This window comes from Loxodonta africana, chromosome 14 (genome assembly GCF_030014295.1).
Source record: "Loxodonta africana isolate mLoxAfr1 chromosome 14, mLoxAfr1.hap2, whole genome shotgun sequence".
NCBI classification, from domain to species: domain Eukaryota; kingdom Metazoa; phylum Chordata; class Mammalia; order Proboscidea; family Elephantidae; genus Loxodonta; species Loxodonta africana.
Window position 1 is genome coordinate 77,940,277 of NC_087355.1, and position 17,248 is coordinate 77,957,524.

Sequence of the window (17,248 nt, forward strand, 5' to 3'; positions counted from 1 at the left end):
AGTTGAAATATATATTAATATGGCAGCTGGGGAAATAGTTTAGAGGAGGCAATATCACTGTACCTGAAAGATCATTTTTAACTGCATGAACTCATTAAATTTTTTTCAGAATTAAAAGAAATAAAACGCTGAAATCAGCCCAGATTTTGCATTTCTCATTCTGAGAAAAAAAAAAAAAAATTCCTGCAATTGAACTATATGACATTTAATGAATGACACATGGTGAAAATTTCAGGGTAGGCCCATATCCCTCTGACTGACTCATAATGAATTTTCTAGAAGAAAAACCAGTGCCCTATAAACCAAGATAGGCCTTCTGAGAAGAGACGAGAGAACCAAAAAGCTGGTATTGCTTTTGGAGATTTGAGCGGCCGGTCAAGACAACTGCTTTCCACGTGCAGTCGCCATCCTGGGCATCTACACATTCACTTTACTTTAACATTGTGGTTTTAGTAGGAAACAGTGGGCATATACTACATAGAGAAGAGTCCAGAGAGTTTCATGGCAAACATCCAACGATACACATATATGATCAAAACTATTAGCATATTATACTCTTTACTTCTGATTTTTATTTTTTCAGAACTAAAATTTTATAGATTATAGTTGAGCCATCATTGGCTTTTATCCTATTTTCATCATTTTCCCACTTGATCTATGGGCAATTATCATCTTGAAGTCAGTGTCTCTCCTTCCACTATTAAGTAGCATGAGAATTAGCATATTTTCAGCAATTCCCATTACCCTCTAATTTCTATGGGAGCAACATGTAGGTGCCCAGGTGGATAACCAGCATGCAGTCATTTTGCATCGGAGTTGAGGGGCCCCGAGCTTAGGGAAACTGAACCTTGTATAACAGGCAATAAATAAACCTGCCTGAACTTTGTTCCAAAGGGAATCATTATCTATATTACTATATAATATGTATAGTACTATATATACTGAATAGCATAACATAATTTGAATGGACAGCAAAAGGAAAAAGCTCTCCCATTCCTGAGCCCAGAAATTCTGATTATTCTACCTAAAGTTTCCAGTTAAATAAGTCACTCCACCCCTGGAGAGGAGGGGTGAGAGGATAGAATGAGAAATGTCAGGGGTATATTAAAAGAAAATTACTCTTCATGAAAATCTCAGGAATGGAGAAAACACATCTCCTCTACTTTTCCCCAACTTGTTGTTTTCTTCACTCATCGAGATTAATAATGAATTATTTTAAAAAAAGGTATAGCTGTCTCTCAGGGGAAATGTGACCAACAATCAGTCCGTTGGGACAATTTTGTTCCTGTTCTCATGAAGTCAATAACCAATATCAACCACAGCCCCATCAAGGATTGTCCAGCAACTACTGTTGATGAATTTACATTTTGCCTCCAAAAGGCTTTGAAATGGGTGAGATGAGTACATATGTTAATCAGCCTCAAGCCCAATTTTTACCTAATATTGAAAAGTTATTTCGTATATTTCCCAATTCAAACTAAGTCCATCCACACGGATCGCCAGAGCATGTTAGAGGGTCTGCAATGAGATAAATAACAACATTCAGATAACATTCTTAAACACAGTCCAACGATAAAAAGTTAACACAGATTCCTCCAATGTAAATAGTACCCAATCCTTCTACTCCCTGACCATTATCACCTCCCTGGGAGAAATTAATGTTCAAAGACTAATTCTTCATGTACAAAAAGTCCAAAACAATTAAAATTCATTTGTCCTTGTTAGTTCAAAATCAAAGAATTTGAAGCCCAAAATTTATTTTTACTCAATTTCTAATTCCATCCATTTCTAGTAAGAAGCATTCTTGATGCTCAGTAGAGCTGGGATGTCTTCCGCAGCTGCAGAGTGGAATGTAAGTAGCTTTTCCAAGACCTCAGAAGTTGAATTAATTCAGTGCCAAGTCTCTAATGTGCCTAATTTTTCTTTAATTAAACTTTTTATTTTGACATAATTATAGATTTGACTGCAGTTGTAAGACATAAATCATAAAAATCCTGTGTGGCCTGTACCCAGCTTCCTTTAATGGCAAAACTATAGCACAAACACCACAACCAGGATACTGACATAAAGTCACGACACAGAATATTTCCATCGCTACAAGGATTCCTCACGTTGCTCCTTTACAGTCATACCTTCTTCTCACCCGCAACTCTCCTTAAACTCTAGCAACCACTGAACTGTTTTCAATTGCTATAATTTTGTCATTTCAAGAATGTATAAAAGGAATTATACAGCATTTTTTTTTTAACCCGTTGGTATTGCCTTTTTTTTACTCAGCAAAATTGTCTGGCGATTGATTCATCCACGTTATTGAGTATATCAATAGTTGTTGTTTTTGTGTGCCATCAAGTGTATTTATGACTCTTAGCAACTCCATGTGACAGAGTAGAACTGTCCTATAGGATTTTCTAGGCTGTTAATCTTTATGGTAGCAGATTGCCAGGTCTTTCTCTCTCAGAGCCACTGCGTGGCTTAGCAGCCAAGCACTTCCCTATCGGGCCACCGGGGCTTCTTACATCAATAGCTAGTTCCTTTTTATTACTGAGTAATAGTCAATGATATGGATGTACCAAAGTGTGTTTAACCATTCATCTGTTGAAGAACATCTGGGTTGTGTCCAGTTTATGATTTTCTCTTAATAAAGCTGATATAAGCACTTGTGTACAGGTTTTTGTGTGAACATAAGTGTTCATTTCCCTAAGGGAAACACCCAGGAGTACAATTGGTAGTTTAGTTTTTTTTTTTTTTTAAGAAATGTCAGAGTGTTTTACAGAGTGGTTTCCCATTTGACTTTTCCACTAGCAATGTTTGAGTGATCCAGTTCCTGTAATCCTTGCCAGCATTTGGTGGTGTCACTATTTTTTAATTCAGTTATTCTAATAGCTGTGTACTGATATCTGTTTGAATAGTTTGAATTTGCTTTTCCTAAAAGCTCATTATATTGAGCTTCTTTGCATATGCCTATGTGCTGTCAGTATATCCACTCCAGTGAAATGTTTCCTAAAGTGTTTTGTCCATTTTCTAATTGGATTGTTTGTATTTTACTGTTGAGCTCTGAGAGTTTTTTTTTTTTTTTTAATGTATTCTAGATGCTAACCTTTTGCAAATATTTTCTCCCACTCTGTAGCTTGTCTTTTGATATTCTTTACAGGGTCTTTTTCAGATGAAAATTTTAAATTTTGATGAAGTCTATTTTATCATTTTTTCCTTTTATGGATATTATTTCTGGTGTCAGATCTAAAAGCTCCTTGTCTAGCCTAGATCCTAAAGATTTCACCTGTTTTCCTCTAGAAGCTTTATTGTTTTGTGCTTTACATTTAAGTCTGTGATTCATTTTGAGCAAAAGTTTTATAAGGTTTGAGATTTGGGTAGAGACTGTCTACTGCTTGGCCTTCTCTGACACAACCTCGGCAGGGGTGTTATGGCATCTCCTTATGACCTCGTGTGGGGGAGAGTCTAGGCTCCCCGCTCAGCCTTTGTTAGCATGAGTTCAGGTAGGGCTATAGTTTTTTCTGTGGTGTTTGGCTTGAGTTATAGTCTAAAAGTGTTCAGTCTTGCTAGGTTGCCCTTCCCTCATCCTGTTAAAGAGAGCAGTCTTTCTGAGGAGCTCTTCAAATCTGTACCCAGTGGTATTTCTGGTTTGCTGGCTTCTTTAGTATAAGTCTAAAAAAAAAAAAAAAAACCAAGCCCAGTGTGGTCGAGTAGATTCCGACTCATAGCGACCCTATAGGACAGAGTAGAACTGCCCCATAGAGTTTCCAAGGAGCACCTGGCGGATTCAAACTGCTGACCCTCTGGTTACCAGCCGTAGCGCTTAGCCACTACACCACCAGGGTTTCCAGCATAAGTCTGGGATATAATAAAAGGAAATTCTAGGAAACTCACCACCATGCCATTCCTTGGGTTCCCAGGCAGTCTGCCTTCTTTTCTCTCCTTTTTAGAGTCTCTTATGTTTGTTTTATATATTGTGTCCTGAGTTTTAGCTGTATTCAGAGGGGAAAGTATGTCTACCCCATCATATTGCAAGTGGAAGTCCCCTGCCTGATTTCTAAAGAATCTAAGGAGTTAATAAAACACACAAGATTACCACTCAACAAAATATCACAGATGACCTTCCACGTCAGTATGTACAGATGTTCCCTGGCCCACACACAGCAAATTTGGAAAACAAGCTAATCTCCAGCCCCTTAAAAGAATTATCACTGGCAAAATTATGTTCCTAGAACACAACATTTCCACTGCCAAAAAGCACAGCAGAAACTCAGTGGTATCTGAATGATATCTGGTCTCACCAGAATGCCAATCAGCTGATGCCAGATTCCTGGAATTCAAATTCTGTGAATTTAAACTCAGTAGAGCAATATTTTGGCACTATGCATCTATCTTATTTGGGGAGAAAACCCACCTATGCATAATTTCTTTCTAGGAGATACTCCAGTGTTCTTAATGCATCCCTTCTCTAGTACCAACATACTCATGTCCCCATCTGCTGACGGTTGGCAGCTGAGTCAGTCTCACAGGAGCTGGGGGATATTCCTTGGCCACAGGGAACTGCTTCTCTCAAGGACACTTATCCTCCAAGGTGACTGCTGACAGTAGCCTGAACAATGACTGATATATGGGAATATAAATTCCTAGCCTCTTGATGCAAATTAGGACAACTCTGAGAGCCTATCCCAGCTTCAAAGCTTTCTATGAAACCTACGGAGGCCTCAGCTGAACCAGTTGAACCATACCATCGTTCGATTTCTCCTTCTACTCAATTCTGCCTTCTGTGTTGTTGTTCTTGTTGTTAGGTGCCTTTGAGTTGGTTCCAACTTATAGCAACCCTATGTACAACAGAATGAAACACTGCCCAGTCCTGCGCCATCCTCACAATCTTTGGTATGCTTAAACCTATTATTGAAGTCACTATGTCAATCCATCTCATTGAGGGTCTTCCTATTCTTCACTGATGGTCTACTTCACCAAGCATGATGTCCTTCTCCAGGGACTGATCACTCCTGATAATATGTCCAAAATGTGCGAGACATAGTCTCACCATTCTTGCTTCTAAGGAACATTATGTTTGTGCTTCTTCCAAGAAAGATTTGTCCATTCTTTTGGCAGTCCATGGTATATTCAATATTCTCCTCCAACACCAGAATTCAAAGGAGTCAATTCGTCTTCAGTCTTCCTTTATTCATCATCTAGCTTTCACATGCATAGGAAGTGAATGAAAACACCATGGCTTGGATCAGGTGCACCCTAGTCTTCAAGATGACATCTTTGCTTTTCAACACTTGAAAGAGATCTTTTGCAGTAGATTTGCCCAGTAGGATGCATCTTTGATTTCTTGATTGCTGCTTCCGTGGGTGTTGATTGTGGATCCAAGCAAAATGAAATTCCTTACAACTTCAATCTTTTCTCTGTTTATCATGATGTTGCTTATTGGTTCAGTTGTGAGGATTTTTGTTTTCTTTACACTGAGGTGTAATTCATACTGAAGATTGTGGTCTTTGATCTTCATCAGTAAGTGCTTCAAGTCGTCTTCACTATCAGCAAGCACGGTTGTGTCATCTGCATAATGAAGATTGTTAATAAGTCTTCCTCCAATCCTGATGCTCCACTCTTCTTCATAGAGTCAAGTTTCTCAGACTATTTGCTCAGCATACAGATTGAATAGGTACAGTGAAAGGATACAACCCTGACACACATCTTTCCTGACTTTAAACCACAAAGTATCCCCTTGTTCTGTTTGAACCGCTAGCTCTTGATCTATGTACAGGTTCCTCATGAGCACAATTAAGAGTTATGGAATTCCCATTCTTCACAGTGTTAGCCATAGTTTGTTATGATCCACACAGTCAAATGTCTTAGCATAGTCAATAAAACACAGGTAAACATCTTTCTGGTATTCCCTGCTTTCAGCCAGGATCCATCTAACATCAGCAATGATATCCCTGGTTTCACATGTTCTACTGAATCCGGCTTGAAGTTCTGGCAGTTCCCTGTTAATATACTGTTGCAGAGGCTTTTGAATGGTCTTCAGCAAAATTTTACTTGAATGTGATGTTAGTGATATTGTTCAATAATTTCTGCATTCGGTGGGACCACCTTTCTTGGGAATAGGCATAAATCCAGATCTCTTCCAGTCAGTTGGCCAGGTAGCTGTCTTCCAAATTTCTTGGCTTAGACAAATGAGCACTCCCAGTGCTGAATCCATTTGTTGAAACATCTCAATTGGTATTTCATCAATTCCTAGAGCCTTGTTTTTTGCCAATCCCTTCATCGCAGCTTGGACTTCTTCCATCAGTACCATTGGTTCTTGAGCATATGGTACCTCCTGAAATGGTTGAATGTCGACCAATTATTTTTGTGAATCTGTGTATTCTTTCCATCTTTTTTTTTTTTGATGCTTCATGCATTGTTTAATATTTTTCCCATAAAAATTATTTTTGTGAATCTGTGTATTCTTTCCATCTTTTTTTTTTTTTTTGATGCTTCATGCATTGTTTAATGTTTTTCCATAGTATCCTTCAATATTGCAACTCAAGGCTTGAATTTTTTCTTCAGTTCTTCCATACTCCCCTAAAAGTGTATCTGCCGATACATTTTCTGCATGTACCATCTGTATATCAAACTATTTTCAGGGAAAGCAATCTAAAAAAAAAAAAAAAAAATGGAAAGCAATCTAAGATACTCTTAATTTCCATTTCTCCTTCCAGCCTTGCATTTCTGGCTCATCAATCCCAAAGTGAGTGTGAAACAATATCCATACTCAATTGAAACACCAAATTTCTAGCTTATGCCTCAGTAACTCCATGATCATTCACTAAGAAGTTACTTAGACTTAAGATATCTCCTTCCAGGAACTTTTCTGCCTCATATGTTTTAATCAATTAGAGCCAACTAGAGGCCTCATGACCGTTCATTGAGTGTGTAACCGAGACTGTCTACTGGTCACGCTGCCACAGTACCCTCCTTGGCCCTGAATGCGGCCTGGTACTAAGGGCCATGGATGTAGTAATGTAGTGCTGTGTTCTGTGGTCTGACGCTAACAACATAAAGCCAGGGTTTCACTAGCACTTTGGAGTACACATTGAACTTGGCTGCCTGGCAGTTGTAAGAGCTGTAGACAAGTTTTTGAGCAGCATTGCTTATCAGCTTGAAAAACTCTTTCCCTTGCCTTTGAACCTTTGCTCACCACTCCTTTTTAGGAAGAGATGTGCCTGTACAGTTAGCTACAGTGGCCTGCACTATGAGACTGTCACCTTTGCTGAGGCACCTAGACATGTGCCTTTTGCAAGGCAGGCACACTGAGGCACCTAATGCTTAATGCCTATTCTGTAATCTTTGCCTTAGCTGCATCTGCCTGCTTTCTGCACCTGGATCTGCCTAGAGCCACACATAGTCTTGCCTAGATTCTGAGCACCCTTGTTTACAGCTTGACTTTTGCTTAAGTCACTGTCTGTACAAAGATCCTCTTGTCTCTTGGAAAGAAAGAAAGAAAAAAACAAAAAAACAAAACTCACCACAAATTGCAATCACTTTCCTGGAGCAGTTCTACTCTGTCCTATAAGGTCGCTATGAGTCGGAGCCGACTCGACAGCACTGGGTTTTTTTGGGTTCCAAACTCATAATAAAAAACATGGCTGGCTTAAAGTTCTTGCCCAGGCTGCAGCATTTGAAAACCTGGCCTGATATACCTGTTGCTGTCAAGTCAATTCCTACTCATGGCAACCCATGAGTTATGGAGTACAATTGCTCCATAGGGTTTTCTTGGCTGTAATCTTTATGGAAACAGATCATCAGGTCTTTCTTCCACAGAACCACTGGGTGGGTTCCAACTGCCAACCTTTAGGTTAGTGAAAATAAAAAAAGTTTTTTTTTTTTTTTTTTTTAAGCTGAGCACAAATCCTTTGGGCTGCCAGGGCCATTGGCCTGATATAAGTTCCTGAATTAAACGGTCAGGGCCCAAATGCCCTCTCATCACATGTTGAGGTCCCAGGCTTGCAGCCAGCACTACCTGGACACATCAAAAACTTCTGTATGTGGAATTGTGCTCACCAAGCTTCTACTTTTTTTTTCTTAATGTTCTCAGCCAATACACACAGTGTTAGTGAGTTGGAGTGGGCTCATTAAGTATCAACTCTCTTCTTCATCTGAGTTCTGAGTAATATGAGAAAAAAAAAAAAAATGGAAGAAGGAAGCCAAAATAACAATATTAGCTGGTGTGAGAACAAAATGGGCATATTGCACGTATCCTAGACGTGGGTAGATTCAGCCCCCTGGCCCTTGGCAGTCCTCAGTCTAGGCAGGTAAGGCTTGAGGCACAGAGGAGCAGAGAAGTTTGCCCTTTCCATGCTGGTAGCTTGCTCCCAAGAGGAAGAAGAGAGGGAGGAGCCATGCTCGACCAGGTGATTTCTAAATTTACCAATCAGATGAGCTACTCCACCTGACGATGGGCAGAATAAATACACAGCTGGGAAGAAGCCAAGAGTGTGTTTAGGAAAAATTTCTCCTTCTGAATCCAGATAATTGGAGAAATGTCCATCTCTTGTTGTTCTTGTTGTTAGCTGCCTTTGAGTCAGCTCAGACTCGTGCCAACCCCAATGTACAACAGAATGAAATGTCCAGCTCTGTGCCTTATTCACAAACTTTGGCATGCTCAAGTCCATTGTTACAGCCACTATGTATTTTGAGTGCCTTCCAGCCTAGGGGTCTCCTCTTCCAGTGCTATATAGGGTAATATTCTGTTGTGATTCATAGGATTGTCACTGGCTAATTTTCAGAAGCTGATCACCAGGCCTTTCTTCCTAGTCTGTCTTAGTCTGCAAGATCCATTTAAATGTCCATCATTGGTAATCCTGCTGATATTTGAAATACTGATAGCATAGCTTCCAGCATCATAGCAACATGCAAGCCACCACAGTATGACAAACTGACAGACAAGTGATGGGTCCCTCTCTAAAACTGGAATAACTAACGTCCACAGTTTTCCTATGTATGCTTCTAGATATTTCTCTTTGGTACATATACTTTACTATATTTTTAACTTAGAAATAATACATGCATATTTCTATTTAAAAAAACTTATATGCCTATTTCTCTTTATGGAAAACCTGGTGGCTTAGTGGTTAAGTGCTATGGCTGCTAACCAAAAAGCTGGCAGTTTGAATCCACCAGGCGCTCCTTGGAAACCCTATGGGGCAGTTCTACTCTGTTCTATAAGGTCGCTATGAGTCAGAATTGACTTGACGTCAACGGGTTTGGTTTGGTTTCTTTCTCTTTATAAAAATGGCATCAAACTATCCATATTGTTCTGTAACATGTATTTAAAAAAAAAAACTCAGAAACATATTGTAAACTTCATTCTATGTTAGTCAATAGAGATTTAAATCCTTCTTTCTAATACTTACATTGTATTTTATTGTATGGGCTACCGTCATTTATTTCAGTATTTCCCTGTGAAAGTTGAGTTTGTCTTCAAGTGTCTGCTATCAAAGCTACGTTGAATACCCCTGTGCACACACACATATTTCAGAAAGATAAATGCATAAATTGGAATTGCTTGATCAAACCGCCTACACTTAAAATTTTGCCCTCCTGAATTTTTGTACAAGCTTATTTTTACGAAAATAGCATGTGCCTTCTGCGTTTGTTTGCTGGCCTCACCCTTCCCCCTGGAGGTATTTTCATAAGAGCCTTATGCTAATTTTTTACAGCAACATGTGGGAGAGGATTGGCATAGCGGCAAATGTGAGGATGCCTTGCACCTCCCCCATTAGCATGTGAGAGTGCCCTACCCCCACACTATCAGATACTGAATAGAATCAGTTTCTTTAAACAGTTAGAATTTAAATAGAAGGTAACCTCTGGAATTATTTTAAATATATTTTTATAAACTCTGTAGTAGAATTATCATTATCTCACAGAGAACTCTTAGAATTTATATTCATTCTCTTTTATGCCTATTTTACAAAATAAAACCAATGTTTTTCATCCTTCCTGTACTAATTTTGGCTTTCTTACAAACTATCTTTTAAATATCAATTTGTATCATCTACAAAGTAAGAAAAATAAAATAATACAGTATCTGCTACTTGATTATAAAGTTGTAAAAGTCTGCCGGGAATATGATAGACACCAAGGCATTAAAAGTTTTTTTTTTTTTTCCCCCTTTGTGTTTAAGTTGGATCTAAAATGAAAAATCAAGAAAATTAATTTAAAGTATTATGGTTATGTAAATACAATGCAGAACCGAGAGAGTAATTAGTCCTAAAGGAAAAGAGATATTATGTTACTAAACCTGTACTTCTCAAATAGTAACATTGTAACTTTCAAGGATTTTGAATTTCTGTAATTTTATTTCAGCTTTGTTTTTCTCTGTGAATATCAGCTGCCACAACTGCTAACCCCATGTCACCCTCTTCTTGGGGTCTTTTTGTTTTGTTCGAGTACATGGTTGATACACGCCTGAGTCCATGTATTTCTGAAAATGTTTTTAATGCATGATAACATTTTCTTCCAACAGACAGACAGTGTTGCTGTTGAGAGATCTGGTATTAGTCTGATGGGGGTTTCTTTCTTTCTTTTTTTTTTTTTTTTGGTTGGTTGGATTTTTTCTTTTCCCGCTCTGGAAGAACTTAGGTTTCTCTTTTTCTTTCTTTCCTGCCTCCTTTCTTTCTTTCTTTCTTTTCTCTTTCTGAGTTCTGAAAAGTCACCTATATGTTTTAGGTATTTCTTCTTTTTTCTATTTTGCTCTCTATACATCATTTCATCAGGAGATGTAAGTCTTTTATTCAGCTCAGGAAAATGTTCCACTAATTGCTTATCTGTTTTCTCTTTCCATTGTATTTATTTATTTATTTTTCCTTGAAAACTCCTTTCAGATGAACCTTGAACCTCTTAGGTATATTTTCCGTGGCTTTTAACTTTTTTGCTCATGTTTTATATTTCTTTGGATGTTGGCTCTACTTTCTGGGACACTTATTTTAGCTTCCATTCTTGAAGAGATTTATAAATCAAACTTCAAGTTAAATTTAACATTTGGCAATAAAATAGCTAATGACAAAGATTTTGTTTTCCTTTTTTTATTAGCTTACTATTTATGGATGCATGATCACCTTTGATCTCTTTACTCTTTTTTCAACCCAAATTATCTCTACTTATCCCAAGGTCAGTTTCATGTTAGTCCTTGACTTCCTGCTATTGATTTTTTTTTAACTTTTCTAGTGAACCTTGCCCGTCCATTCCTTTTTCAGTACAGTTAGCTCTAGTGCATTTCCTTGACAGTTGTGACCGTCTCTTTCCCTTACAGACCCCTGCATTGACTAAAGGATCTGACTGAAAACTCTCAACTGGATGGAGTTTCTCAACAGGTGCATGTAAATTTAGAGACAGAAATCAAGCAGGCAGGCAGGTGAGAGAATATCAGGACTGTTAAAACAAAAATAATAGGGCTTTTCTCTGGAGATCGAACACTTTAATGGAATTCCCCTCTGAACAGACCTGTCTTTCTACTTGTTCTCTCCTCTGTATCACTTTTAGAAGTTCAGACTTTTCGTGCTTTGCCCTTTTCTGTCTCTATCTTCAGCACCCACTGTGTATGATTGTTCATTTTCTGTATAAATATTTGCCTTGAAAGCTTTATTCTGAAAAAAAAAAAACACTTCTACTTATACTGGACATTTGAAATAGTATTAGGAAAACAACTTTACCAAGTGCTCTAGTTGCAATTCTTTAATTACTCTGATGATTATCTGATATACCACCTCCTCCAATTCTTTTTACTACTCAGATCTGGTCTTCAGTGGAGGAATTAATATTTCTTATCTCTGCTCTGGTTTCTTAAAAAAAATATATTTATCTTTCTGTTACTCAGGCCAAAGTCTTGACTTTTTTCTTTCTCAACTTACATTTGATCCATCAGTAAATCCTATGGGCTCTACCTTCAAAACATATCCGTAATCTAACTACTTCTCCTTGTCATTAATTTGCACCCCTGGTGTTTACTCAGCATCATTGTTTCCCAATCTATTTCAAACAAGGACTATGAAGATGTGCCCCAAATCTTTGAGGTGTAAGAGGAATGGCGTACCTCAGTATGGAGGTCTTTGAGTTATAAATCACTTAAGATTAAGGATTTTTATGACTTCAAATTGATTTTCTCTTAATGATTGCTAGTGGAGCCATCTTTGAGGAAAATGTAGAAAGATTTTTTGTTAAAGACTCCATTAAAAGAAGGACAATGATAATATCATGGCAAAGAAGAGGTTGTCAGTAAGTCCTCCCAAAATTCTAGAAGTATAAACCCACCGAGGGCCATATTCACCACCCAAGAATGGCATTGTTAACTTTCCAAATATTATCATCTCGTAATGTTTTCAACTTGTAAAAAGTTGCCTTCTCCAACTGGCTTTCCATAAGCAATCAGTGATAAAATGCAAAATATAGTGAGTCTCTAATGAGGGATAAAAAAAAAAAAAAAAACACCTGTTCCATGTACCATCATGACTTCCTTCCAAACCAAGGACAGAAATCCCAAATCAGTCACAACAGTGTTTTCATCAAACCTGGCTTCAGAATGCTTCTTATACAGCACTCCAGACTGTCACTACTGGACTGAGCCAAAGTGGGTGAAAATATCGCTGGCCTTTCGTAACCTAAAGGCTTGTCTTTGAGAGCAGCAGTAAGGAGCCTGGGTGGGAAGTGAGGTTGGGAAGGGAATTTGGAAAGACAATACACCATTACTCTGCAAGACATAGAAATGGGTAGAAAAGTCCTAAGGAATAGAGTGCATGGTTGTAGCTGCTGAAAGGAGAAAAACCAGGACAAGTATCTGGAACCCACAACAAAGAAAAGAAGAGAGAATAACATAATGAGCTATATGTTTTTGAGAACAGGTGCAGGACTTGGGCAGGAGAAAGGCCATCTAGGACTGTATATTGGACTATTTATGCACCACTTTAAATCTATGCAATGAGGCTTTCTTCCTGCTTCCACCTTGACTCCAGCTGATGCCACTTTCTTTAATTTCAGTTTGGAGCAGTCCTCGCAAGGGTGTATACCCCATCCACGTCATGGACCCAAGTTACTCCTGCTAGTATAAATTGAGTCGCCTCATTCACAGCTCTGACCTATAAAGAGAAGTTATCATGCCTCCACACTGGCTAGAAAAACCCCATGGGGCTCTGGTTTCCACATGAATGCCCCATGAGGTAGACTTGACCAATGGGAGTTGAGGAACAGGAAGGAAAAAGAAGATACATTATTCTTCCTTCCGTATTATATGGATGAACTCTTCTGAGACAGTGTATTGCATGGCTTCTCGGAAAACATCCTGGAATACCAAAGAATAAGATGTACTTGCTGCAAATAGTGATCAACTTGGTAGCACACCCCTTGAATTGTTCTTCATTTCTCTACACTTCCATTCTTCCTTCACCCCTGCTTCCTTGGGGTTGCAGGCCTGATAAGCCTTTGCTTCAGGTTCTGTTTTTCTATAAAAATTTGGCTAAGGCAGGATGTAATATACCACATTCATTTATCCAAGAAATTTTTCAGCAATCACTAGGTATAGACACTAGCTATAACCTCTATAACCTATAAAATAGGGTATTTGGGAATTCCCAAAGCATCAAAAGGGTATCAGCTTATGAATGGGTAAGGCACAGTGCCAGGTAGCAAGCACTTGTTCAAGGAATATAAAGCCATTTGTTTCACTTTCTTCCCATCTTGTCTGTGGTTACAGGAAAAACAAAACAACAACCTGGCATTATTTGGTGAGTGATCACTGGCCACCCTTGGGAAGGAAGGCTAAAGGGTAGCTATTAAAGGAAGCACTATCCATGGCTGGGCTACTACCGTCAGACCATCTCAATCATCAGTTCTCTGCCACAGATGAGCAACTATTTTAAAGAGGCCAAGTGACCACTTCTCTGTGATTTCTCCTAGAAACCCATTTTAAATGTCTCTTCTAAAGGAAATGGGGAAATACTGTGGTGACACAGACAATCATCAAATGTCTGAGAGCTGTAGTTACTGTCTGATGCCCTGGTTTCCGGTCCATTTATAGTTGCCTTGAGCAGTGCCAAAACCTAAGAGCCAGCTGAGAAAACCTGACATTAGCTCAGCTCTCAACTCCCGTACTCACCCATGGAAGACCTTTTCATCTGAATAGGTATTCAACAAAGTTTCCTGAATTCCTACTGTGTGCCACGTACACTGCTAGTCCCTGGGAATGGACAGTCACTAAGGATAACCCCAACGAGATGAGCCCCAGCATACATTTTGGTTGGGAAGGAAGCTATAGAAACAGGTGATATCAATACAATGTGTAAGCTCAGTAAGAGCAGTAAGTACAAGGCAACCATTTCAGGTGGTAGCATATGATCTAGAACTCATGGTGCTGAAGGAAGAGGTCCAGGCTGCACTGAAGGCATTGGCAAAAAACAAGGCTCGAGGAATTGACAGAAGACCAATTGAGATATTTCAACAAACAGATGCAGCGCTGGAAGGGCTCACTCATCTATGCTGAGAAATTTGGAAGACGGCTCCCTGGCCAACTGACTAAAAGAGATCCATATTTATGCCCATTCCAAAGAAAGGTGATCCAACAGAATGTGGAAATTATTGAACAATATCATTAATATCACAAGTAAGTAAAATTTTGCTGAAGATCAATCAAAAGCAGCTGCAGCATTGTATCCACAGGGAACTGCCAAAAATTCAAACTGGATTCAGAAGAGGATGTGGAACGAGGGATATAATTGCTAATGTCAGATGGATCCTGGCTAAAAGCAGAGAATACCAGAAAGATGTTTACCTGTGTTTTATTAACTATGCAAAGGCATTTGACTGTGTGGATCATGACAAACTATGGATAACATTGAGAAGAATAGGAATTCCAGAATACCTCATTGTGCTCATGGGGAACCTGTACATAAATCAAGAGGCAGTTGTTCAAAAAGAACAAGGTTTAAAGTAAAAAAAAAAAAAAAAAATGCATGAGTCGAAGTTGTATCCTTTCACTGTACTTATTTAATCTGTATGATGAGCAAATAACCTGAGGAGCTGCACTACATGAAGAATGGGCATCAGGACTGGAGGAAGACTCATTAAAAACCTGTGCTAAACAGATTACACAACCTTGCTTGCTGAAAGTGAAGGGTACTTGAAGCACTTACTGATGAAGATCAAAGACTACAGCATTCAAAATTAATTACAACTCAACATAATGAAAACAAAATCCTCACAACTGGACCAATTAAGCAACATTATGATAAATGGAGAAAAGATTGAAGTTGTCAAGGATTTCATTTTCCTTGGAAGCACAGTCAACATCCATGGAAACAGCAGTCAAGAAATCAAAGGACTCATTGTATTAGGCAAATCTGCTGCAAAAGACCTCTTTAAAGTGTTAAAAAGCAAAAATGTCACCTTGAAGACTAAGGTGCACCTGACCCAAGCTTTGGTGTTTTCAATCGCCTCATATGCATGCAAAAGCTGTACAATAAATAAGGAAGACTGAAGAAGAATTGTTTCCTTTAAATTGTGGTGTTGGCGAAGAATATTGAAATACGACAGACTGCCAAAAGAACAAAAAAACCTGTCTTGGAAGAAGTACAGCCAGAATTCTCCTTAGAAGCGAGGATAGTGAGACTATATCTCACATACTTTGGACCAGTCTCTGGAGAAGGACATAATGCTTGGTAAGGTAGAGGGTCAGCAAAAGATAGGAAGACCCTAAATGAGATGGATCAACACAGTGGCTGCAACAATGGGCTCAAGCATAACAATGATTGTGAGGATGGCACAGAACTGGACAGTACAATGTTCTGTTGTAGATAGGGCTGCTATGCGCCAGCACTGACCTGATGGCATCTAACAACAACAACCAGAGGCAATGTAGCTGCATCTTGTCAGTCATGTGACAATCTTGTCTGGCAGGGCCCCCAAAGGACATATTAATATGAAGGTAAGATTGCTCTTTACAAGGTGAATCTCAAAGGGTTAGGAGGACACTATGACTTAATGGAATGTACACAAGCTTTAATCAGACACTCTTGAGATTCTATCCGAAATCTACTTTTTAGCTGTGTGAACTTCATTGTCACCTTAATGATTCTTGTTTCCTTATCTGTAAAATGGGCATAATAATACCAGATAAAATGGTCTTTTAAAAAAACAAACCGAGGTCAGGGCCAAGATGGCTGACTAGGTAGACGCTACCTCGGATCCCTCTTGCAACAAAGACTCGGAAAAACAAGTAAATCGATCACATACATGACAATCTACGAACCCTGAACAACAAACTCAGATTTAAAGAGTTGACCTGAGTGACAGAGACGGAGAACGAACAACTATGGGGAAGCACCAACTGTTTTCGGAGCCTGGAGCCAGCATCCCAGTCAGGTAACCTTGGCGCTGGGCTTAGGACTGGGCGCAGGGGAGCTGAACACGACATCGGTGATGGCGCAAACACAGGGTGCAGCACTAGCCCCCTGAACTGACCCTGGGAGAGGGTCCAGCTGGTCCGCGCGGGGGGCACGGCCACGCGGCTGCTGGGAGGAGAAGTCCCTGGGAGGCAGCGACTGGTTTTGGAGCCGGAAGTGTAGCATCCCAGCTGGGGAACCTTGGCGCCGGGCTTTGGATTGGGCACAGGGAAGCTGCACTCGGCATCCAGTCACGGGGCAAACACGGGGCGCAGCCCTACTCCCCTGAACTAACCCTGGGAGGGGGCCCAGCCGGGCTGCTGAGGAGGCACGGCCACACGGCTGCTGGGAGGAGAAGTCCCCGGGAGCCAGCGACTGATTTTGGAGCCGGGAGTGCACCGTCCCAGCAGGGGAACCTTGACACTGGGCTTTGGACTGGCAGCGGAGGATCTCACCGCGGCTTCAGCAGGCCAGACCCTCGGGGACAATCTCCACAGAGCCAGCACACATAGGCGACATGCCCCTCGGGAATCTCAGATAAAATAGTCATCCCAAGCAAGATAAGCAACTTTGGCTATATTCCGGGGTGCTACTCTCTGCTGTTTTTCTGAACCCTCCCCTCCCCTTCCCAGGCGGCTTCATTAACATTGGAATTTCCTGAGCCAGAGGGAGAATGCTTCTGGCTCCGCGGCTTTGCTTTTCCCCCCTTTTTTTTTTTTGGTCTTTTCCTAACCCATTCTTCTGGCCTGAGAGAAGCAACCACAAAAAACCCAGGGACCAAAAATCCTTCCCTAATTGGACTAAAAACACAGAACCAGCTCCAGCCAAGC